This window comes from Otolemur garnettii, unplaced genomic scaffold (genome assembly GCF_000181295.1).
Source record: "Otolemur garnettii isolate 467f Iridium unplaced genomic scaffold, OtoGar3 scaffold00172, whole genome shotgun sequence".
NCBI classification, from domain to species: Eukaryota; Metazoa; Chordata; class Mammalia; order Primates; family Galagidae; genus Otolemur; species Otolemur garnettii.
Window position 1 is genome coordinate 799,111 of NW_003852567.1, and position 12,061 is coordinate 811,171.

General features: G+C 43.7%; 1 protein-coding gene across 2 annotated transcripts in view; it reads right to left on the reverse strand.

Annotated features, from left to right (window-relative positions):
• RUSC2 (RUN and SH3 domain containing 2) overlaps positions 1 to 5,727 on the reverse strand; it is a 74,342-nt gene extending 68,615 nt beyond the window's left edge. For both annotated transcript variants that reach the window (XM_012811690.2, XM_023519331.1), the window contains exon 1: positions 5,430 to 5,727. The gene's annotated coding sequence lies outside the window, so the exon portion shown is untranslated. The remainder of the gene's footprint in view (positions 1 to 5,429) is intronic.
• Between the last annotated feature and the right edge of the window lie 6,334 nt (positions 5,728 to 12,061).

The following is a 12,061-nucleotide window of genomic DNA, read 5'->3' on the forward strand; positions in this document are numbered from 1 at the left end:
CACACACACACACACACACACACAAAACTGGTAGAAGTAAGGGAATTTGGCAAAATTGCAGGACACAAAATCAACTCTTTGATCAGTTTTCTAATATGAAAACAGAATAATCTGAAAGGAAATTAAGAAAACAATCCCATGTATAATAATATCAAAACCAATAAAGTACTTGGGAATTAAACTTAACCAAAGAAGTAAAAGATTTGCACACTAATTACTTAAAACATTGCTGGAAGAAATTAAACAAATAAATGGAAAGACACCTAATGTTCATGGATTGTAGGACTTACTATTGTTAAAGGTGTCAGTACTATCCAAAATGATCTAGAGATTCAATATAATCCTATCAAAATCCCAACAATGCTTTTTGCAGAGGTAGAAAAAATCTATCCTACAATTCATATGGAATCTCAAGGAATTCTGAATAGTCAAAAAAAATTATTTTTAGAAAAAGAAAAACAAAATTGGAAGACTTAAAACTTCTTGATTTTTTCTTTCTTTTCTTTTCTTTTTTTTTAAGAGACAGAGTTTTGCTTTGTCGCCCTCAGTAGAGTGCGGTGGTGTCACAGCTCACAGCAACCTCCAGCTCCTGGGCTTAGGTGATTCTCCTGCCTCCGTCTTCCAAGTAGCTGGGACTACAGGTCCCCGCCACAACACCCAGCTATTTTTTTTATTGCAGTTTGGCCAGCACCGGGTTCGAACCCACTGCCCTCTGTATATGGGGCCGTTGCCTATACTCACTGAGCCACAGATGCCACCCAACACTTCTTGATTTTCTAAGCTTACTACAATGATACAGTAATCAAAACAGTATAGTACTGGCATAAAGACAGACATATAGATCAAGGGAATAGAACACAGATCCCAGAAATATACCCTCACATATCTGGTCAAATTATTTTTTTTGCAGTTTTTGGCCAGGGCCAGGTTTGAACCCACCACTTCCGGTATATGAGGCCAGTGCCCTCCTCCTTTGAGCCACAGGCACTGCCCAGGTCAAATGATTTTTCACAAGGGTGCCAACACCCACCAATGGTGAAAGAACAGTCTTTTCAACAAATGGTGCTAGGAAAACTGGATAGCCACATGCAAAAGAATGAAGTTGGACACTTATATATAAAAATTAACATAAATGTATTAAACCTAAAGTTAAGCACTAAAACTATTAAAAACTTAGAAGAAAACTTAGGGGAAAAGCTTCTTGTCATTTAATTTAGCAATAATTCTTTAATATAACACCAAAAGCACAGGAAACAACAAAAGAATTAGATAAACTGGACTTCATCAAACTTAAAAACTTTTGTGCATCAAAGGACACTATCGGCTGGGCACCTGTGGCTCAAGTGGCTAAGGCTCCAGCCATGTACACTCAAGGTGGTAGGTTCGAATCCAGCCCGGGCCCGCCAAACAACAATGATGGCTGCAACCAAAAAACAGCTGGGCGTTGTGGCGGGCGCCTGTGGTCCCAGCTACTTGGGAGGCTGAGGCAGAAGACTCGCTTGAGCCCAGGAGTTGGAGGTTGCAGTGAGCTGAGATGCCACAGCACTCTATCCAGGGGGACACCTTGAGGCTCCTGTCTCAAAAAAAAGGACACTATCAATAAAGTGAAAAGGCAATCCATGGAATGGGGAAAAATATAGAAAAAGCTCTCACAACTCAACACTAAAAAAAAAAAAACCCTCAATTCAAAAATGGGCAAAAAACTTGAATAGATATTGTCCAAAGAAGATACATAAAAAGCCAATAAGCACAAGAAAACATGCTCATATCAGTAGAGAAATGCAAACCAAAACTACAATGAAGTTATCACTTCATACCCACTGGGGTGGTTACTATCAAAAAAACTGCCACAAAAATAACAAGTGTTGGCAAGGATGTGGAAAAACTGGACCCTTCATACATTGCTGGTAAAAATGTAAAATGGTGTAGTCATTGTGGAAAATTGTACACTGGTTTCTCAAAAAATTAAACACAAAATTACCATATAATCCAGCAAACTGGAAGTAAGGACTCATACATAACTGTACACTCATGTTTACAGCAGCATCATTTACAAAAGCCAAAAGATGTAAACAACCCAAGTAAACATCAACAGATAAACGGATAAACAGAATGTTGTATACATAATGCAGTGGAATATTATCCAGCTTTAAAAAGGAGGGACATTCCAATACTAATTACAATGTGGATGAATCTTAAAGACATTATGCTAAGTGAAGTAAATCAATCACAAAGGAATAGATATCTTAAGATTCTACTTATCTGAGGCACCCAAAGTAGTCAAATTCACAGAGACAGAAATTAGAACAGTGGCTGCCAGGTGTTAAGGGTAGAGGAAAATGAGGAGTTAGTATTTAATGGATACAGAGTTTTAGTCTGGGAAGATGAAAAAAAGTTCTGGAGATGGATGGTGGTGATGATGGTATAACAATGTGAACGTACCTAATGCCACTTGAGAATGGTTTAAATGGTAAAGTCTATGTTATATGTATTTCACCACAATAATAACAGAGAGTAAATGTGGTATACAACAGAGGTTCTGCTATGAGGATTTTTTTTTGATTAGAATCCCAGTGCTTTATTCCCACCACATAGCTCTCTCAGAGCAATGCTGACATATGACCACTCAAAATAATGCGCTCATTTTGAACAATGGACTTACTGGATGGAAATTACAATATTATATACCAATGTTTGAGTGGGTGTTTTTTTTTCTGGGTAACCTCAACATCGTTTAATCAGATCATCTCTGCAGAGCCTGTACTTCCCCCAACATGCAGTGAACCAGCTCTTAAGTCAAGTGACTTTTAATAGGTGCACAGTCATTGAGTATGAGTAACAGGGAGAAATGGGTGAGTTATTGTCTTAATTTTTTAGAAGACATAAGCCTCCCCATGAACTTGCCAGATTTAGCAAGTAAAAGTAAAGGACTCCCTGTCATTTATCCAAAATTCAAATTTAACCGGGCATCCTGTATTTTGTTTGACAACACTCTGATGTGTGTCAGGAAAAAAATAAGTCAAATAATCCAGGGTGCTACTGAGGTCTTAACAGAGAGCCTGGACAGGAAAAAGTAGAAAAACTCATTAAAAATGTTTTGGTTACCAAAAAAAAAATTACTTAATCCATCCAACTCAGGATCCCCTCCCCACATTGGGTTTCTATGATCCAGGACTCTACAAAGACATGTCAGAGGGTAAGAGAACCAAAGTAGAGGATAAATCAAAGCAAGAAATGGGTGAGTGAGGACATACCCAGCCCCCAGTTAAGGCAGGCTTGGCTTAAAAAATGCAGGTGTGGTGGCTCACCCCTGCAATCCCATCATTCTGGGAGGCCGAAGAGGGCAGACTGGCTGAGCTTATGAGTTTAAGACCAGCCTGAGCTAGAGAGATACTCAGTCTCTAAAAAAAAAAAATAAACTGGGTGTTGTGGCGGACGCCTATAGTCCCAGCTACTTAGGAGGCTGAAGCAAGAGGATCACTTGAGCCCAAGAGTTTGAGGTTGCTGTCAGTTATGATGCCATGCACACTACCAAGGGCGACAAAGTGAGATTCTGTCTCAAAAAAACAACAAAAAAACCCCCAAATGCATCTGAAATACCAACGTAGAAATTAGAGGAAATCACATTGTTACCTGGTTCAATGCAGAAAAGAAACAATGGTGTTAAGTGCCCTATGTCCAGCCATTACCAGAAAGAGGGACACAGGTAACAGAATACCAAGGATACAGGCTAGATGCTCTTCCTTTCCCTAAGCCATTCTACTTACTGCTTAGTATCTAAGGAGCCTCCTAAGAAATACCAATCACTATTTTTATTTGCTAATATTTTAGCTCCAGTTAAAACGACACTACTAACTACAAGTAGTTAGGTAACTACTTCCTGGCTTATAAACTCCTACAGCTTCCCAGCTGTTGTTTCATCACTCAGCAATACCACCTACTTCCCCACAGAACCTGGGCCAAAACTGAGGTCTCCAAACCTGTTTTTACACTCAGGAAACTGAATCTGCTCAGATCATCTACCTAGGAATCAACAAGAACAGGTTTCAGGATGTGTTCTTGTTTATTACCGACACTGTTCACATAGTGAATGACTCTGATGTAAAGAGAAATAAATGGTCTTTATGCCTTGATCATACTACAGTGGCATTTAGGAAACTTTGATATCTCTATTATACTAGGCCTGCCTGGAATATCTAACCCTCCAGTCCTGAGAGGTAAAGGTACTTGACTCTTGCAATCCCTCCTCAAGTACCAGCTAATCAACTGCATTGAGTCAGCTAAAGGCTGTGGCTGGCCTCCAGAATTCTTTCCCAAAGACAGCAGCTTGTCTTCAAGGAAAGAGGAGCAGTCACTGGGACAAAGCTCCTTTTTGATTATCTGTGTAGCCTCTCAGGCATTAACCAATAAAAATATCAACAGCCCCAACCTTGCCTTTTCTTTTTTCTTTCTGGTAAACAGAACATAAACAGAAGAGGGCTGATATATAGAGGTCCCATGCGAATGGGATTAACTGAATGGATAGAGGCTGAATATACTCCTAGACTCAAAGAGAAGTAATCTCCCAGACGCTCTTCCTTTTTTCTCCATTTATATGTAAATAAAGACATGTTTCCCACTAAATCACTTTGCCTCACAGCCCCTGCACTGGGATCATTCATTCAGTCATCGTCCATCCATCAGATATTTACTGAGTACTATCATACGCCAGGTGCTGTGCTGCGGACCAGGGATACAAAGATGAATAGCATACGGCCCTTGCCTCTAGCACTGTTTCCCTGTGTCGCCAGGGCCTCGCCAGGAGGTCCACAGCCAGCGTCAGGCAGGTAAAATCACGGTGAGTGCAGCGGTAGAGGACTGGCGAACTAACAAGCCAAAGGTTTTACTCCCCCGAATTGGAAATGTGAGAGGAAGAAAGGAGAGGCGGAGGGAGAGAGAGATGGAGAGAGGAGGAGAAAAGGAAGGAGAGGAGGGAGAAGAGAGGGGGGGAGGAGAGGGGGGGGGGAAGAGAGAGAGAGAACCGGCGCAGAGCAGACACCAACTTGGGATAGATTTTGGCTGGGGACCGGCTATGCTGTCATAGATGTGGGTACAACGATGGCTACAGGGCGCGAGATGGGGTGGGGGGAGGTTAGAGGAGACGGTTGGGGGCGATCTGGGGTAGCCGCTCAAGGGGATGGCTGGTGCAGGGTATTTGACGGGCTCGTGGACCGTAGAGCTGAATGGTCAGGAGAAGGGCTAGGGATGAGGTCTGTCAGGGTCAGAGCCGAGCGGGAGGGTGGAGCCGAGGGGGTAGGGCTGCGGGGAAGGGCAGGGGCGCTGAGGGCCGGACAGGAGGGCAGACAGAGGGTCTTCTTCTGAGGGATCACTTAGAACGTGGGGCCAATGGATCTCCAGGTCCCCGCTGGCCTCCAGAGAGGCGCTCCTACCTCCTTCCTCGCCTCAGTCTCGTCCTTCCGCTCTGGCTGCAGCGGCGGCGGCGCCGGCAGCGTCTCGCGCCCTCCAGGGGTCGCGTCGCAGCCCGGCCACGCCGGCGCCCCCCTCCTCTCCAGACGGGTTGGTAACGCCCGGCCCCCTGCCGGCTAGGCGCCGTTGGTGTGGTCTGGGTTGCTCTCCTGCCGCCCCTCCGGGCTGCGTGTTGGGTCGGTCCGCTGGGCCTGCGGCGCTCGGGCGGTTCCACGGCTCCCGCAGCGCTGGGCGCCGCCAGAATCACGCGCAGTGCTTTTCGCCTCGGGAGCAGCGAGGCTCTGGCCCGGGCTCCGCCTTCTGCGGCCGCGCCCCGCCCCTGCGGCGGATGCCGGGTGGCGTACGGCCTCAGGGCGCTGGAACCCTGGGAAGCAGAGGTCGTCCCCCTGCGGGCGCGTGTGGACTTCGGATTCGCCCAAAGCACCGATTGTCAACCCCGGCTACCTCGTAGAACCTCGTGTGGAAATTAAGAAAAACAAAACAGCAAGAAAAATCTAAGACCTCACCTTGACAGCGACCGACTCAATCACACTGGGTGGCGAGATGTGGGGGTTGGGTGGCGCCTAGGCTTTGATATTTTTAAAAAGCATCCCATGCGTAGCCCAAGGTTAAGCCTTGGCAAAACCTGGAACCCGGGCACCTCCCGCTCTTCAGGAGCCTGTATCCCCTGCTTCTAGCCAAAGAAGGATGGGAGCTAGCTGTTCATCAAGCAGTTATTGAAAGTCCACCAATAAGAGACTGCTCTAGGTGCCATGCTCTATGAAAGAGACCGTGTGCCCTAGGGCTCAGCCTTGTTGGTCAGCCAAGGAGGCAGATAACGTCACAGTGTGTCATGCATCTTCAGGCTTCACAGAAGTAATATGAACAGAACTTTGAAGAATAAGTGGGGATTGGGGGGAAAACCTGCATGTGCAAAAGAACAGAGGGGCAAAATATCTGGTATGACTGAGGTGCGGGATGCAATGGAGAAAGGCCAGGAAAGTCCGTCAGGGTTTGATGATGGAGAGCCTCCTACTACACAAAGAGTGGGGATTCATCCTGGAAACACTGGAGAGACATTGAAGGGCTTTACACAGAGGCAGGAATGGCAAGATCAAACCTTAATTTTAGAAACAAAGTTCAGGGGCTTACATGATAGTGAAGTTAAAGGGCAAGTAGGGGGACTGATGAGGCCACATGTTTGCACTGTGAGATCCATCCTGCTAGATGGTCCACGGTGGAGACTTTATCCAAACTGAGCCAATTAGAGTCCCTTTACTGAAAATTTGGAATTGGAGGAGAGCGAGCTATACCTCTGCTCATGGTTGGACTTATAATGGAAATTTGGGAACTATGGGCAGGCACCACTACTTGCCCATTGGACCTGAGTAGCATAGAAAACCAGCTAAGAAGGATCAACCTGTTGCCCACAGAAGAGTCAAGTCTGGACACAAAGAGACTAATCCCTAGGTTCTTGGGGTCCTCAGCAGCTGGCTCCACTTCTTACTAAGGCCCAGCTTGACTTCTTTGTAGGGTTCTTGTCACATCCTTCTATCCATTAATACAGTTTCACTTTTTGGCTTTGGCAAGAAAGGGTTGGGTTTTTGTTTTTTTTTTTTTTTGGATACAGAGTCTCACTCTCTCACCCTCGGTAGAATGCTGTGGTCAAGCAACCTCAAACTCCTGGGCTTAAACGATTCTCTTGCCTCAGCCTCCCAAGAAGCTGGGACTACAGGCATCTGCCACAACAACTGGCTACTTTTTGTTGTTGTTTTTGTCGTAGTTGTCATTGTTTAACTGGCTCGGGCTGGGTTCTAACTGCCAGCCTATGTGTATGTGGCTGGAACCCTAACCACTGAGCATGGGCGCCGAGGGTTACTTTTTATTATTTGTGTTGAAGGGTAATTTTCTTTTTCTTTCTTTCTTTTTTTTTTTTTAGTTGAGACAGAGTCCCACCCTATGCCCTGAGCAGAGTGCAGTGGCTTATGGCTCACTGCAACCACAGGCTCACGCTGTGGGCATCCTGCTGCCTCAGCCTAGCAAAGCTGCTAGGATTACAGGCACTCTGGGGCGCCAGGCTGGGCTTTTCATTTTTTAAAATGAGTTAGGGTGTCAATCTCGCTCAGACAAGTCTCAAGCAATCCTTCTGCCTCAGCCTCCCACAGAGCTGGGATTACAGGCACAAGTGCCCAGCTAGAGGGTAATTTTCTTTTCTTTTGGGGGGTGGTGGTGGAGATAGAGCCTCAAGCTGTCACCCTGGGTAGAATGCAGTGGCATCACAGCTCACAGCAACCTCCAACTCCTAGCCTCAAGTGATTCTCCTGCCTCTGCCTCCCAAGTAGCTGGGACTACAGATGCCCACCACAATGCCCGGCTATTTTTTGGTTGTAGTCGTCATTGTTGTTCGGCGGGCTGGGGCTAGATTTGAACACACCACCTTAGATGTATGTGGCTGGTGCCTTAGCCGCTTGAGCCACAGGTGCCAAGCTGAGAGTAATTTTCAAAAAGGTAAAATTATGAGTCCTTTACAAATATAAAGTGAACACATTTCAAAGATTTTATTAAACTCACTAATTAATGGGAGAACCAGTAAGATATCAAAACCAAGTGAAATGAGGACTCAATTTTTAGAAATATCTCTTCTCCAAGACCAACCCTGAGCAAGAGCAAGACCCTGTCTCTACTAAAAATATAAAAAATGGAAACAAGAGGATCCCTTGAGCCCAAGAGTTGGAAGTTGCTGTGAGCTATGACGATGCCCGGGTGACAGCTTGAGACTCCGTCCCTGCAAAAAACAAAACCAAAAAATTACAAGAGGGATTTTACCTAACAACTACAATTAGTGTAACCTAATTCTTTGTATCCTCAATGAATCCTAAACAATAAAAAATACCAAAAACAAACAAAAAATCAAATGGGGCATCAGTTAAAAATTAAAAAAGAAATGGCTCTTCTCTAATGGAGAAAATTCATTTGCATCACCTAGACTATTGTGAGAAAAGTCATTTGCACTATTGTGGGCAGGAAACTTTTTGCATTATTATTGGTATTCTACAACTTAACTTCTATCTCTAAAGGGTTAGAAATAACCCAGTTGTAAAATAGGAATCTAATCAAAAGAAATCAAAGATTCTCACCTTTAACTGAATCAAATAATCTCCAAGGGTTCTTAGCACCCAACATTCCATTAAAAGGACACCCATTCCAAAATCTCTCACAATTTTTCTGTATCCTTGAAAATCAAAGAATATATAAAAACAGAGCCAAAAAAGAAAAAAGATACTTCAAGGCAACTACAAATGGTTAAGGAAACTACATGGGTGATATGTAGGAAGAAGACAGAGGTGAGGTCATAAAGGGCCTTATATATATGTTCCATTGGATTTTATTCTGAAGGCTGTAGGCAATATTATTGTAGACAACATTATTCAGAGAAGGTGGGTGATTTGAACAGATCTACATTTTAGAACTCATACTTTAGTAGTAAAGTGGATCTTGAATTAGAGGAAGGTAGGGAGACTGGTAATTATCATGAGATATGAGAGGGTCTGAATTAGGACAGTGAGGGCTTAGATAAGAGGAAGTAGAGTCAAAAGCAATTTAGGGGGTAAGATCTTTTTTTCTGAGACTGAGACAGAGCCTCAAGCTGTCCCCCTGGGTAGAGTGCTGTGGCATCACAGCTCACAGCAACCTCCAACTCCTGGGTTCAAGCGAGTCTCCTGCCTCCACCTCCCCAGTAGCTGGGACCACAGGTGCCCTCCACAACGCCTGGCTATTTTTTGGTGCAGCCATCATTGTTGTTTGGCAGGCTGGGCTGGATTCGAACCCACCACCTTAGGTGCATGTGGCTGGCGCCTTAGCCACATGAGCCACAGGCACTGAGCCAGGGGATAAGATCTTAATGATTAATTAAATGTGTCATGGTATAGGAGAGTAAGTTAGAGCAAATAGTCCAGGACAGTGGTTCTCAACCTTCCTAATGCCACGAACCTTTAATACAGTTAAAAGGGGTCGTGATCCACAGGTTGAGAACCGCTGGTCTAGGATGACTCCCAGGATCCTTCAAGTACTGTGTATTCTCTAAAATGCTTTGCATGCATCTTAAGAGATTTGGGGTTGTAATCACAGGGCTGTGTTGGGGGCTAGGACAGTGCTCTTGTTTCTGTTTCTATCAGTGACAAGTAAGGGTGGGTTGCTTCTCCCACAAGTTCTTAAAGATAAAAGTACAGGGTGAGCTGGATGGTCCTGTAACCTCTCCCTCTTTTTGGTAGTTGGTTGAAAGGAACAAGTGTGAACCTAGCCCATGTAAATTGGAGCTGCTTCTGTGTTTTAGCTATTGGCAGCAGAGAATAAAAGCACCCTCAGTTGAGCTCGGGTAAAAAGATGTTCTAAAAGAACCCAACTTCAGAAAGCCCCTCATGAGACTTTCTACTGGCACAGAACAGTGTCTTGTCAGTTTTTCTTTGGACATCTGCTTCATTCTTCTTTCTATAGGCTAAATAACCTGGCTCACCTTATTCTCTTACTTATAACAAATCATGGCCAAATAGAGGCCCTACTTCCTGAAACTAGATGACCTCCGAATTCCTGTCCTCATCACTGACTTAGTTTTTCACAGTTTTAATTGTAATTCCTAGAGAGAGAAGCTATATTAGGCCAGTGGTAGTTAAGTCAGCTGGCACAAATATGACCGCCTAACATTACTCTTTCATCAGGAACTGTGTGGGAAAAGTAAAAAATCTCTAATTTAGTGTTCTGATTATCAGAGAGGAAGCTATGGAGTAAATCAATGGGATCATTTTGAGAATCCAGCACCTATATGCTCCACAGCCAATCCACAAAACCCTTTGGTTCTGTCTTTAAAATAAATCACATTGGGTGGTCCCTGTGGCTCAAAGGAGTAGGGCACTGGCCCCATATGGTGGAGGTGGTGGGTTCAAACCCAACACTGGCCAAAAACTGAAAAAAAAATTTCATCTGTGTTTTTCTCCTCTGCCATCACCCTAGTCTAAGCCACCACCATGCCATGCTTATCCAACTGCATTTGTCTCCTAGTCTTCCTGATGTCACTTTTTTACCCCTATTCTCCATAGAGTAGTCTGAACAGTTTTTTTTTTTTTTTTTGAGACAGAGCCTCAAGCTGTTGCCCTGGGTAGAGTGCTGTGGCATCACAGCTCATGGCAACCTACAACTCCTAGGCTCAAGCGATTCTCCTGCCTCCACCTCCCAAGTAGCTGGGACTACAGGTGCCCACCACAATGCCCAGCTATTTTTTTGGTTATAGTTGTCATTGTTGTTTGGTGGGCCTAGTCTGGATTCGAACCCACCAGCTCAGGTGTATGTGGCTGGCACCTTAGCTGCTTGAGCCACAGGGGCTAAGCCTGACTAATTTTTTAAAATGGGTTTTATTTATATTTTTAATTTATTTTTACAATAGCCTTTTACTTTTTACACCTATTGTGCCATGAATTCATAGGGAATAGTTTCCAGCAGCTCAGACTTCTTTCTACTGGTTCTCACAAAATGTGCTTCTCTGGGTAGCGCAGACTGGTCCTTCAGACGAACCCCAGTAACTTTCTCTTTGGCTTCCTCCTTTTTCTTATCATTTTTCTTCACATAATTCAGGAAGCTATCTTGGCTCTTAAGAGTACTTAATATGCTCAATACGAACATTAATCCTCTTGGCAAGAATCTTGCCCTTAACTTGTTTACAACAATGCCAGCATGGTGGGTAACACTATAGACTCTGCTGTTTTGCCATGGTAACATTTGGGGGCATGCTTGTTTGAATAGTGCCCATTCCCATGATGTCTACCATATCACCTTGCTTGTAGATTTGGATGTATGTAGCCAAAGGAACAACTCCATGTTTTCTAAAAGGCCTGGAGAACATGTATTTGTGCCTCTCCTCCTTCCCTTTGTGTTCGTCATTTTGGTGAATTACTAGAAGATTGTGTCTCCAGCTGAAAGGCTTAAAATGGGTTTTAAAACTCCTTCCATTGCTCCCTATCGTATCTATCTAACCACCCTGTCTATTGCTCATCATGGTTCATCCACATTAAGCTTCTTTCTTTTTTTTTACACACCCTCCTCCTATCTTAGGGACGTTGTACTAGCTATTTACTCTATGTAGAATGATGTTTCATCAGATCTTTGCAGGGCTAGAGCTTTTCAGGCCTTTATATCTCATTTTACATATTGATTCCTTAGAAAGGTCTTCCCTGACTAGCAAATACAAAGTATAGGTGCACCTCATCTTACTGTGCTTCACAGATACCCTGTTCTTTTTCTTTTTACAAATTGAACATTTGTGGCAATCCTGAGTTGAGTAAGTCTATTAGTGTCATTTTTCCAATAGCATGTGTTCACTTCATGTTTTTGTGTCACAATTTTGTAATTCTCATATTTCCAACCTTTTTATTATTATCATATATGTTTTGGTGATCTGTGATCAATGATCTTTAATTTTACTATTGTAATATTTTTTTGTATTTATTTATTTATTTATTTTTGAGATTAGGTCTCACTATTTCGCTCAGGCTGGTCTGAAACTCCTGGTCATGTACTCCTCCCACATTAGCCTCCCAAGTTGCTAGGATTTTTTTTTTTTTTTTTT